Source organism: Poromitra crassiceps (genome assembly GCF_964638095.1).
Source record: "Poromitra crassiceps genome assembly, chromosome: 4".
NCBI lineage: Eukaryota > Metazoa > Chordata > Actinopteri > Beryciformes > Melamphaidae > Poromitra > Poromitra crassiceps.
Window position 1 is genome coordinate 9,910,287 of NC_139626.1, and position 13,543 is coordinate 9,923,829.

Below are 13,543 nucleotides of genomic sequence, written 5' to 3' on the forward strand. Positions count from 1 at the left end.
CAGGATGAATGTGAGGGTGGTTGGAATACCCGAGGGATCGGAACAAGGCCAACCTACAGACTTTATGTCATCTTTCTTCACTACACTGTTTGGCGAAGGAAAGCTATCCCGACCTCCGGTAATTGACCGTGCGCACCGCACTCTTAACGCCAAGCCCCTGTCCGACCAACCCCCACGACCCATGATTGTCCGGTTCCACCACTACCAATTGAAGGAAGAGGTCCTCCGTCTCGCCCGCAACCAACATAACCAGCTCTCATTCAACGGCTTCAACATCCGGATTTCCCCCGACCTCTCTGCTGAGCTTGCCCGACGACGAGGGAAATTCAAGGAAATAAAAGCCCAGCTATATGAAGCCGGGATCAGATTCCGCCATGTATACCCGTCGAAACTTGTGGTATCGTTTGACGACGCTTCCCACACGTTTGATGATCCCTTAATTGCCTCAGCCTTCTTCAAGGACAAGATACAACCTGGCCCGCGACCCTCCGGTAAGACCAGTAGCAACCTGGTTGGCTGAAACGCAACTATCCTCACCGTCACTACAAACTCACTATAGGCTACGTCTATGACTAGCTAAACGTTTGTATCACATTAGAAACTTATTAAGACTACTCAAACGTTTACATTGGCCCCGAGAGGAGGACATTTATTATCGTTTTTTGTTCTGTTTTGTCTTGTTTTTCACTACAAAGTCTACCTCACTTTATCATTCTACCTTGCTATATGTTTATTAGTTGATATCCACTGTTTGCTATCACTATTTTTCTCTGTGTTACTGTTTGTTTTTGTTCTATATTCCCCTGAGTCCCCTTCCAACTACAATATGCATATTTCCTGATCACGATTGGATGTGTGTGTGTGTGTGTGTGTGTGTGTGTGTGTGTGTGTGTGTGTGTGTGTATGTGTGCGTGCGTGTGTGTGTGTGTGCGTGCTCGTGCGTGTTTGCATCTGTGAGATGACAACTACTCTAACGGGACCGTAATTTTTTTTATTTTGCCCATCGCCACCCCCCCCCCCTCCCCCCCATTTGCCATTTGTGTTTTCATCATCTTTTTTCTATGATCCCATAATTACTTAACCTGCTCACACCGAGCCTGATTAATGACGTCAAAAATTTGAGTATGGGATTGGCTGCTCTATTTCACCACGTCACTTTCTCCCGGTCCTGTTTTTATAGTCTGATCTTTTTTCTTTTATTTTCTCCCTTACATGTTTTTCACTATAGCGTATATCTTTATGATTGGACAGTCTAATTATATCCCAAACATGTCAACAGTATGGAGTGTGTCCTGTCTCCCTTTCCCATCTATCCTCCCCCCCCTTTTTTCAGTAAGCAGATGAACTGATAGTTCATATACTTACCGATTTTATTTATGTACGCATCTATCTATGTTCATCCACTCATTTATTGATTTTCTTGTCTAAAAAATTGTATTGAACTGGTAGACAGACACCCGGTGTATGATATCTACAACGAAGAGTACTATACTGTTATCTACCCATTGCATTCAGTACATCACTAATATGGGTACCCTATAAGTGCTTGTATAATGGAGGTATTTATTTTCATTTTCCCCTTTTATTTTTTACCTCTGATAAATATTTCCATGACCATTATCCCTTTTTCCTTACACGCATTACAGAAATTCAAACTCTTACTATACCCATAACGGTCTGCTACCATTATACCACTCCCTCCCCTCTAGCATTGATTCTGCAGACATTCCTTTATGCGGCACATATACATATTAGTCTATCGGATACTGTATTTAATATAATTTAGGGTATTCCATATCTGTTGTACTTCTATAATGGCTTTTTGGCATGCATGTATGTATAGGTATGCCATTATTGTGTGTATGTCTATATGTACGTTTACATGTTTATGCGGATATAGGAATGAGTGTGCGTGTGGATGTGTATACATGTCTATGTGTCTGTATATGCAGGTATACAGATATATAGGTATTTCTTCGTATTATTCCAGTTTCATTGTTGTATTGTAGACGCTCTATCTCTTGACATCTGTAAGGATTTATTACTTTAATCCCCCCCCCAGCTTATTTAACGCAGTATTCACAATGTCCCCCAGCATGGGTACCTTCTACTTTTTACATGTATCCAGTTATGTACGGGCATTTGTGCGTACATGCATGTAGATATGTGCATATATATGTGTGTGTATATGTGTGAATGTATGTATACATATTTTATTTGGGGTTTTCCTCCTTTTTGTTTGTTTGTTTGTTTCTCCCCTCCTTACTATAATGGCTAATAGTAGCCGAGCTTAATAAGTTTGCATTTTTTCCCCTCTTCTTCCTGTTTTTAAGCAGCATGTATTATATTCACTCCCTCCTCACATTGGCAATCTACCTAAAACAGGCACATTTTTTCACCACTTGAGGGGAGTACAAGCTTGCCATCATCTCACTGTTTCTCAACATTGCCCACAGTTTTATGGATCACATTAGGAGTGCAAACCGAACTTTCCTATACTTAGCGAAGATGTGTAGGAGGTATTTTTTGTACATGCTGCTTAACATTTATTGTGGGTCCCCTTCATTTGGTTTATTTCAACTTCTGTGAATACGGGGAGGAGAGGGAAAGGACTTTCTTTCTCTATGGCAGACTTGCTTCAAACTTTTCCAGATAAGTAATGTTCATAGCTCCCTCAAGGATTGGTGTTCCCTTGAGAATGTGTGTTTTTCTTTCTGGGCGGCAGCACTGTCAGGAAATTTTGTTTGTTATCGCTGGTACAGATTACATTATTCAAGATTTTTTAAATGTCAATTAATCTAGTGAACATAGGGGGCCCCACTAAAGGTGGATCAGTGAACTTCCTGAGCTGGAACACTAAAGGTCTTAATTCTCCAATTAAACGTAATAAAGTATTTAGTCATATTCATCAGCTTAAATCTGATATAATTTTCCTTCAAGAAACACACCTGAGGGTTTCTGATCACTATCGAATTAATAGGAATTGGATAAGTCAGATGTATCACTCAAAGTTTCAGAGTAAAGCCAGGGGTGTAGCAATCCTGATACGTAATACTGTTCAATTCACTCCATCGTCGGTACTTGAGGACCCTCTCGGCAGATATGTGATTGTATCTGGTGTCCTATACTCGACAAAAGTCACTCTTGCTAATATTTACGGACCAAATTGGGATGACCATCAGTTTATTTCTAAAATTATTTCCCTTCTTCCTGACCTCAATTCTTATGCACTGATTCTCGGCGGGGACTTTAATTGTGTCTTAAATAGTGCATTAGACCGCTCCTCCCTTAAACCTGCCCATAGCTCTCTCACTGCTAGAGCTATTCAAACTTTCCTCCAGGACTTTGGCATCGTGGATGCATGGCGCTTTTCCTACCCCACTCTTCGTCAGTATTCTTTTTTTTCTCCAGTCCACCATTCATAATCGATTACTTTTTCATCGATCAGAAATTATTGTCTAGCATTAAAGCCTGTTCATATGAAAGTATCATTATATCTGATCATGCTCCATTACTGTTAAGCCTTTATTTTTCAGAGAAGCCAGTGTCTCAAAGGATCTGGCGACTGAATCCCCTCCTGTTCTCGGACGGTGGCTATATTCATTCTCTCTCCGAACAGATCAGCTCCTTTTTGGAGATCAACTCTACTCCTGGTATGTCCCCATGTTGCATCTGGGAGTCAATGAAGGCATTTGTCCGAGGCCAGATAATTTCTTATACGGCATTCACTAGTAAGAGGCGCAAATCCAGACTTCTGGAGCTATCCACTGAAATTCTCAATCTTGACAAACAATACGCTATTTCCGCTAATTCTGAACTGTATAAGAAAAGATTGACCTTACAGACTGAGTTTAACCTTCTTTCTACCAACCAAGCAGTTCAACTACTAAATAAAACTCGGCAAACATATTTTGAATTTGGAGATAAACCTAGCAAATTGTTGGCTCTTCAATTAAGACAACGATATTCACACAATTTAATCTCGCAGATTAGATCCCCTCAGCAAGTAGTTCTCTCCCAAACCTCCGATATTAATATTTGTTTCAAAGAATTTTATACAAAACTGTATCAGTCAGAAGCACCAGCAGATCAATCTTTGCTTGATGCATTTCTTGTCAATCTGCCCGTCCCATCCATCAGCCAAGACACTAAAGCCCAACTCGATCAACCTCTTTCCCCTGAAGAAGTCACTCAGGCTATTATGTCCATGCAGAGTGGCAAGTCCCCAGGACCTGATGGGTTCCCCATTGAATTTTTGAAAACTTTTTCAGATAGTTTGATGATACCCATGCTAGATATGTTTAATGCATCTCTTAAAATTGGTATTTTGCCTCCCTCCCTTCGTCAAGCCACCATTTCTTTGATACTGAAGAAGGACAAAGACCCACTCGAATGTGGTAGCTATCGGCCTATTAGCCTGTGTCCAGCCGATGCCAAAGTTCTAGCTAAGATCTTAGCTCGGAGGCTCGAATCAATCTTACCTAAACTCATTCATAAAGACCAGACAGGTTTTATAAAAAACAGAATGTCCTTTTTCAACATCAGACGGGTTTTAAATATCATTCACTCACCTTCCACTTCTCGATCTAAGGAGATTCTGGCCCTCCTCGACGCGGAAAAAGCATTCGACCGCGTCGAGTGGGACTACCTTTTTGCCACTCTGCATAGATTTGGTTTTGGTGAGAGTTTTATCGCCTGGATTAAGCTACTGTACACATCACCCCTCGCTTCTGTTCGTACTAATGATGAATCTTCCTTATATTTTGTACTTCAAAGGGGGACTAGACAGGGATGTCCATTATCCCCTCTTCTCTTCGCTCTCGCTATTGAGCCTTTGGCCATTGCTATTCGAGCAGATCGTATGATCACGGGTATCACTAGAGGTGGACTGGAGCAAAAAATTTGGTAACACTTTACTTGGATAGTCCGCCTACAGATAGTCTACACAGAGTAATGTTTCAACAGCTTATTAGTTGACATTCAACAATTCATCAATTCAGCTTCATCTGTAGATGTTTAACAGATGATCTATAGAGTATATGTGACAATTCATGAACATATCTACATCTTTTCATAATAAATTAGTTGAACTTTAACTATGGACTCAACCTATACTTTTGAGGTATATTTCATACTAATTATGAAATATGACTATGTGAAATATAGTTACAGTATATTAAATTCTGAATAAACGTATGGCTTGCAGTGGTCAAGAGTGCTCTCTGGCCTTTCTTCAGTCAAATGCTAAAAGAGTTTATTCAGAATTTAATATACTGTAACTATATTTCACATAGTCATATTTCATAATTAGTATGACATATACCTCACTTTACAGATGTTTCACAAATATTCAACAATTCGTAAACTATTTAATATTTGTTGAACCTTCTAATTATCAGCGATTCTCAGAATAAATTAGTTGAACATGAGCTATGCACTCATATGCTTTACAAATGTTCAACAACCTATATATGAATATTCAACAATTAGTTAACCATTTAATTAATTTTGTCGAACATTCTAATGATCAAGTGATGTTCAAGATTATATACCAATGTTCGACAACGTTTCAACAGCTTATTAGTGAGGGGATTCAACTGTTTCGCTGTGTCTGTGTCACGGTTCAGCCGTGTCGGTCTTCAATGGCCCCACTGAACTTCATCAGCTGGTCCGCGTCACTCGTACCACCAATGGTAGTCACTCTCTTGGCTGCTCCATACAGTTTACTTGAGTTTTCACAGTGTTTCCTTGTGCGTGTAGGCTAGATTAATACTGTTTCTTCTGTGTTGAAGATTCTTCTCCTCTCTGCTGCACCACTTGTCTCTCAGCCTGTCTGCCTGCTCGGCCTGGATCACAAACACCTCTTGGCTTCCAGCTTCCATCCATCTCATCATTCACATCCCCTTGACCACCATCGCTTTGCAAATAAACCTTTTCATCTCCACTCACCTCATGTCTGTGTCTGTGCGGTAAAAGTCTGTCGATGTTTAACAGATTATCTATAGAGCAATTAGATATGCAAGTAGATGGAACTTGATTCTTGCATAACCACTAAACATCTGGGGCCGGTTGCACCAACTGGTCTTAACGGTTACATGCTGCCACTCCGACGTGCTGCCACTCCGACGTTCTGCCACTCCGAAATATCGGCACTCAGAAAGGGATCATGTCTATGTTCCCCGGGTTCTATATTCCCCGTTTTTCACGGCAAACCTAACCTCCCCCCATGCCTAAACCTAACCTCCCCCAGACCCTAACCCAAAACCTAACCTCTCCCACCCCCACGCCTAAACCTAAGGTCGGCATTGCGGCTTCTAAGGTGAACGACCGCCAGTCCGAATAATGGAAGTTAACGTTCGGAGTGGCAGGGCTTCGGAAAGGCAGTCAGTAGCCGGTCTTAACTATGCCTGGTCGTAACTCCTACGTCGGTCTTAGTTAAGACCAGTCTTTAGAGTGGATTTACGCCTGTTGCACCAACACGGCTTACGTCTGGTCTTAACTACGCCGGTCGTAGCAATGCGCGTCCATGTGAATTGCCAGGGAATGCACCCTGATTGGATGATGTGTGCCTCGCGACCTGCTTGGAGCGCACTGTGCCACTACGCTCTCTCAGCCACTACTGTAAGTGCATCACTACACTACACTCCTCCCACCCTCCCTCGCTCCTGGGGAAAAATGGCGGTGATTGAGCCAGACAGACAGTCTGAATGAAATTTAATGTAACGTTCCAAATTCTATGTATTAAATTCTAAAAAAAAATACGGCAACATTTGGGAAGGCTAAGCCACACAACTAGTTCGTTGTAATCTAACATCATGCTTCAAAAGACGGAGAACTGGCTGTGTTACGACGATGACGGTAAGGACTCAAAAAGGTCTCCGCGGAGACAGGCAGGCGCTACGCCTCCTCCTGACCAGGCGTAGGAGTTACGCCTGGTCGTAGTGAAAAGAAGGCTTAAGCCGTCTTGGTGCAACCGGCGTAGCTGTTAGGTCGTAAAGTTACGACCAACTTAATTTAAGACCAGTGTAAGACCAGTTGGGGCAACTGGCCCCTGTAGATTTTCATTTGGACTACCCAAGTAAAGTGAAATCTAGTTGATAGTCTACAGACAATTTATATCCATACTATTCATGAAAACATTGACTGTACAGATGAAGCAGAAGTACAAAGTTGTACAAATGTTTGATGTATTCATACACATAACTTATAAGGCACATTGGGCAAACTGCCAAAAAAGATGGACTGATGGATGAAAAAAATGGTATGAGGCCAGCAAGACCTGCCTTCGGCTATTAACGCTCACACACCTGCTTAAACAGTGAGGGGACACATCCTAATGATTAGCCCAGTCCCAGGATATCACAATACTTTTTAGTTTTGGACGAACCAGGTAGTCCAGCAGAACTCCCACAATGGCTGAAAGCCAGGCCACAGCACAGTGCAACAATCAAGTAAGCCGGCGGCGTGGTAGGGGGAAGGGGTGGGATCACAGGTGGATTATGACATGACGGGCCCCTGGACCTGGATACATAAAGGGCCCCCCCTCACACCGCACATGCACACAATTAAGGCCAGAATAATAACTAAGGGCCCTATCTTCAGTAATTTAGCGTTTGCGCTCGTTTAACGCTGCGCACAATGCAAATTTAGGGCAGGCACAAGCGCATGCCTGTTATAATTGTACTGGGCATAGACGTGCCACATGACAAAGCAGGCGTTTCAGCGCTAAAATGTGGGGATAGATGGCATTATCCTATCATCAGCAGCATGCAATTACTTTGCACTAAGAGCTTTGAAAAGCACCTCTTAGGCGCTAAAACACTCGCTGCGCTTGATCGCACCATAATCTCCGCGCTGCGCAGCGCAGAAACGTCATTACGCACGGACGTGCCACGCCAGGACATCAAATTCTGTTGCTAAAATTGGATAACCAGTAGATTATTCGGTGAGGCAATCAACTATAATTCACTGAGAAACTGTTCACATCACATCGCAAGGAGGGGTTATGGTAAATGAATTGAGAAGACTTGTACATTGTAGCCTACTTGCAATAGGCTATTCACATACTGCTATCCCATAACCCGGAGGGTCATTGGCACCACAGCCGATCTGTCACAAGCTCTCTCCATCTCTCTCTGTCCTCGGCACGAGTCGTTACGAGACTGTTTTAATTGAGTCCACTGTAAATCCTCCAATCTTTTCTTTTGTCTGCACCGTTTACCCGCTGCAAACATGTTTGTATTGTCCCACCCCAGTCAACAAAATAACCCAAACTGCATCAAAACACAGAGGTATAGTGATGGTGTCGTTATGAGAGAGGGATAATATATACAGTCAATAGGCCTACACCTATCCAAATTACGCATGGCGAGAATTACAGCATGCCTCACGCAAATTGTATTACAGGGACAGCAAGACGAGAATCTGGTTTAATTGATGTAACGCCCAGGCATTGCCAGGCCACACCTGTGAATAACTTTGGTGGTTAATGCCGCCCAAATCCCGTTTGCGCCGTGCATAAATGAGTTAGCACGCCCAATCTGCGTTTGCGCCCGTTGTTGTGACGAGTTATGCTTCCCCACGAGTAATTGCATCCAACCATATTTTGGGTCTGTTTTAACTTAAAAACAGGGAGGTCACGTCTACCCAAACAATTATATCATTTTTAAACAGTTATGTATATCATTACATTATTATTATTATTGTACAATCATTACAATATACTCCAGTGAGGTGGGGATGCATTTAGCTGCTGCCGGGCGGGGGTGCAAAACTCACCTGGACAGCAGACTGCAATCTTCCCTGCTTTAAGGCACGCGCAAACAAGCGCAAATAGGGGATATCGCCTGTACCAAGATAGGGCCCCCCGACTCTGGGCCAGGTTTATCCATATATCGGATCGGGCGAGTGCCCGGGGGCACCAGCCAATTTGCATTGTTGGGGGGTCACCAGTCATTCAAATTCAATTCTTTATAAGCTTTGTCATATTTTCTTTATATATTAAGCCTACTCCATGGCCGAAATTATTCTTCAATACTAAACGAATATATGCATAATGAGAAAGAATGGTGTTTGGTGTGTAGGTGCCCCCCCCCCACCCCCCTCCATCACATTTGAATGTATCCAGTTCAAGCATTTTGTGTGCTGAGAGAACACATGTTCACCAGAGGAACTGCTAAGAAAAGGTAGGCTGAAAACGACTTCCCCAAGTCTGACATGTTCACCACAGTCTGGCTTTTCTTGACCTGTCTGTTAACTGTGGGTGAGAGGTCTCTCACCCTGTCACTAACTGTAGACTAAGGGTGAGAGATCGGTTTCACAACTTAAAAGAGTGAAGAACGTCACAATGAGTTTATGCTTCTTGAAAGGTTTTCACTTTGAAACTGACGTGCGGTTTGTGATGCATAACAACCATAATAACGGATAGCCGCATTGCAATATATTCAGTTGGCCGTGCTATCTGATGACGGTCTGAAAAAATAAATTACAGAGCAGTAAACATTTGGTGGCTTAAACAACTGAGTTGGTTAGTTTTTACACGAATTTGCCGGCTGGCGGTGTTCGGACCTTCGAGCCAATCACAGTGCTTAAAGACCCACCCAATGGGCAAGCCGGGCACAGTTTAGTCTGAGCCATGGAGCTGACCGATTGTGTTGTGAAATAATCAACCAGGATGGCTGGTGTCCGGCTGATGGTGGTGGGCTGGTCTGGACTAAACTCCAGGTTCAGCCCATTGTCTCAATGTGCTGCTGCTTTCACCTTCTGCAGCTCCCACTGTCACATCATCTCACTTGAAGTGACTTCTTGCTACAGTTTTTGAACTTTGTCTTTGGTGGTATGGAGCCTTCCCTGTCTGTGGTGCTGAAGTTGCATTAGATATCTGTGTAAATGTCTGCGTTTCCCTCTGGTATGGAAACAGCAACGCCATGGACCTGAAGTCTCTAGATTATTAGAATGTTCGACAAATATTAATTAAATGGTTAACTAATTGTTGAATATTCGTATATAAGTGGTTGGACATTTGTAAAGCATATGTTGAGTGCATAGGTCATGTTCAACTAATTTAGTCTGAGCAGATAATTAGAATCGCTGATAATTAGAAGGTTCAACTAATATTAATTAAATTGTTTACAAATTGTTGAATATTCGTGACATCTGTAAAGCATAGGTTGAGTTCAAGTTCAACTAATTTATTATGAAAATATGTAGATATGTTCATGAATTGTCACATAATACTCTATAGATCATCTGTTAAACATCTACAGATGAAGCTGAATTGATTAATTGTTGAATGTCAAATAATAAGCTGTTGAAACATTACTAATACTCTGTAGACTATCTGTAGGCGGACTATCCAAGTAAAGTGTTACCAAAAATTTCATTATATGCTGACGATATCGTACTTTTCATATCAGATCCTGCCACATCATTCCCTCGAGTCCTCCATCACATCGAACAATTTGGTGCCGTTTCTGGTTACAAATTAAATATTAGCAAGAGTGAATTGTTCCCTTTGAATGTTGCGGTTGAAGACCTTCCCCCTTCGGCTGGCCCTTTCAAAGTGGTTCAAAATGAGTTTAATTATCTTGGTGTTATAATAACACGGAAATATGCAGATTTATTTAAAAAGAACTTCATCTCTACTCTTGAGCGTACCAAACGCTCTTCTTCCGCTGGTCCTCCCTCCCCTTATCTCTTACAGGCCGTGTAAACTCTGTAAAAATGAATGTTTTGCCCAAGTTCCTTTATCTTTTTCAAGCGGTTCCAATCTTTATTCCCAAATCTTTTTTTTTAACTTTAGATCAAGCCATTACCTTTTTTATATGGAATAAAGGCCCTGTTAGAATTTGAAAGAGTATTTTACAAATGCCTAAGGAATCCGGAGGGCTTGCCCTTCCAAACTTCCAAGCATATTACTGGGCGGCAAACATCCACAGTATCTTACACTGGCCACACTGCCACTACGGCCTCAGCGACTGGGTCCCCACTTGGGTACAAATGGAGGAAGCTTCATGTAGTCCAAAGTCCCTTACTGCACTAGCCTGTGCTCCATTATCCATGTCTATATCCAGACTAAATCAATATCCTGTAGTGAGTCAATCACTGCAAATTTTTGAAACAGTTTAAACGTCACTGTGGAGCGCAAGCTATCTCAATACTCTCCCCTTGCAACAACAATCCAGTTTTTCTTTCGTCTTTGAACAATGCTTTTAGGTTCTGGCATAGGAGAGGCATTAAAACATTCAAGGATCTATATATCGACAACATCTTCCCTTCCTTCTCTCAACTGTCCTCGAAATTCGATCTGCCCAATACTCACCTGTTCAGATTTTTCCAGATTCGTAACTTTGTAAAGAAAAACTTTATAAACTTCCCACTGCTACCCCCTAAAACTCTGTTTGACAGTATTCTAGAGACCAGTATTCATAGCAAACGGGTTGTTTCTCACCTGTACAATCTTATCACAAATTCTTACTCGTCTCAAGATTTGCCTGTAAAACAACAGTGGGAAAGGGATTTGAATTATGAGTTTCAGGATGACGAGTGGGACCAAATCCTGCGCAGAATCCACTCTTCCTCTATCTGTGCCCGTCACAGCCTTATTCAACTTAAGCTCATTCATCGAATATATTGGACTAAAGTTAGACTGTCTAAATTCAATCCCGCCCTTGACCCCCTTTGTGATAGATGTAAGCAGGCTCCAGCCACTTTGACGCACATGTTTTGGTTCTGCCCCAATTTATTTTCATTTTGGAAATCAATTTTTGATTCTATTTCTACAGTATTAAAAATAACCATTGACTCTTCCCCGTGTATTGCACTTTTCGGCCTTCCACCTAAAAACATCTCCCTTCCCAAGCCCCAGAAAGATGCTCTGGCCTTTTCGATGTTAATAGCCAAGCGGCTGATTCTTATGGGATGGAAATCCACTCAACCACCCTCTCATGTACAGTGGATGAGAGACCTAATGAGTTGCTTACATCTTGAAAAGATCAGATATACTAGACAAAACAAGGCAGATACATTTACTTCTCTCTGGAACCCATTTATTTCTCTTTTTTCCTCTCTCCCTGCTAGTGACCTCACCCCCGTAGTGGCTCCCCTAGTTTAAGTTTAAGTTCCTAGTCAATAGTCATAGTAAATATTCTTACAAATCTTCTATCGTACTACCAGAGATAACCTCTATGTTTGTTTTTGTTTGTTTGTTTTTGTCTTAGATGTATGTCATGGTATTTTTATTTATTTTTATTTTCATTTTTTTTTTTTCTTCTCCTTCGTTAATTGCTGTCAGGGTTGTGGGTGGGGGGAAGGGATTTTGTTGTATAATTTTTTTTTTAATGTCTTTTAGATATAACCTGCTATTTACTGTTGTCTGAGATCTCTTGCTTGTCTGGCTGAAAAAAATAATAAAAATTGATTTAAACAAAGTCAGTCCTCTAAGAAAGACTTGCCTTTTCCACCATTTTATGTTCAAATTATTGAGAAAGTAAGTAAGAAGTATGAACTGTCCAATATGTTGTGGGTAATACAGAACAGAAATCAGAATGTATTTATCGTTTTCTGTTTGTGAAGGGTGGAAAATGGAAAAGAAAATGCTTTAGAATTACACATTGTGACATTTCACATTACTGCATTTAAACAACTAAAGAGATCAAGACTATTTAAAAGATCGAAAGACTATTTTATCATACATGATGCATCATAGCTTTTTGCGTGCTGGAGCCCCATGTCGTGCAGGAAGGTGCCCTTTTTATTTTTTCGCTCCTGCCACTAAACATCGGGAAGAGAAGAACTACCATAATATGTTAGACTAGGAAACAAACAACACATGATAAGTTGTACCATAACGTATATTATTAAAATACTCAGTTCTGTATGATTCTATCCTCACCCCAATCTATAGTTATTTGATCCTTGCCACTTACTTTCATCTGCTAGCAGTCTCTTCCTGGAGAATGTATTACTTTAACTAGATGCAGTCTTGACTAGGCTACTGTATTTAACTGTTGTGGGAGGGACTCATATTTCCCATGTGTGGAACCCACCCATTTACTGTCAAAGCGGTGATGGACAGCCAGTCACTTTCCATGTGATACAACTCTTAAACAATTAGATTAGATTAGATTAGATTAGATTAGATTTGATGAGCCTTTATTGTTTATTATTATTAGGGGTCCAAGCACGAAGTGCGTGGATCCCTATTGTATCTGTTCCGATTTTTTTTATTTTTTTTATTCTTCTCCGGTAAAACTGTATGTACAGCAGAAACTGTAATGCTCAGCGTAGCCAGACTGGGCACATAGATTGTAAATGTGCCTCACTACTCAGAAACAAAAAATGACCCATATCGGCCAGATGGTGGCGCTATAACAGACCATTTCGCGTTATGGTCCATATCTTCTGAACCGTGTGTCCTATACTAAAAATTTCACTTCTCAGGGATTCCTTGGATCAATACGCATCTATCCATCTTGGCCCCGCCCATTTGCGTGTGCCTAGATTTTCCGCCATTTTGAATTTTATCAAAAACCTACTTTTGCGA

At 41.4% G+C, this 13,543-nt stretch overlaps 1 protein-coding gene across 3 annotated transcripts in view; it reads right to left on the bottom strand.

The window, feature by feature from the left end:
* Window positions 1-12,963, bottom strand: part of LOC310774412 (annexin A11-like) — a 22,677-nt gene extending 9,714 nt beyond the window's left edge. The window contains exons 1-2 of one of the 3 annotated variants that reach the window (XM_083634483.1): window positions 12,927-12,963; window positions 11,450-11,492 (exon numbers count right to left, since the gene is read on the bottom strand). The gene's annotated coding sequence lies outside the window, so the exon portion shown is untranslated. The remainder of the gene's footprint in view (window positions 1-11,449; window positions 11,493-12,926) is intronic. The other 2 variants (XM_083634481.1, XM_083634482.1) reach the window with 2 other exon arrangements.
* Between the last annotated feature and the right edge of the window lie 580 nt (window positions 12,964-13,543).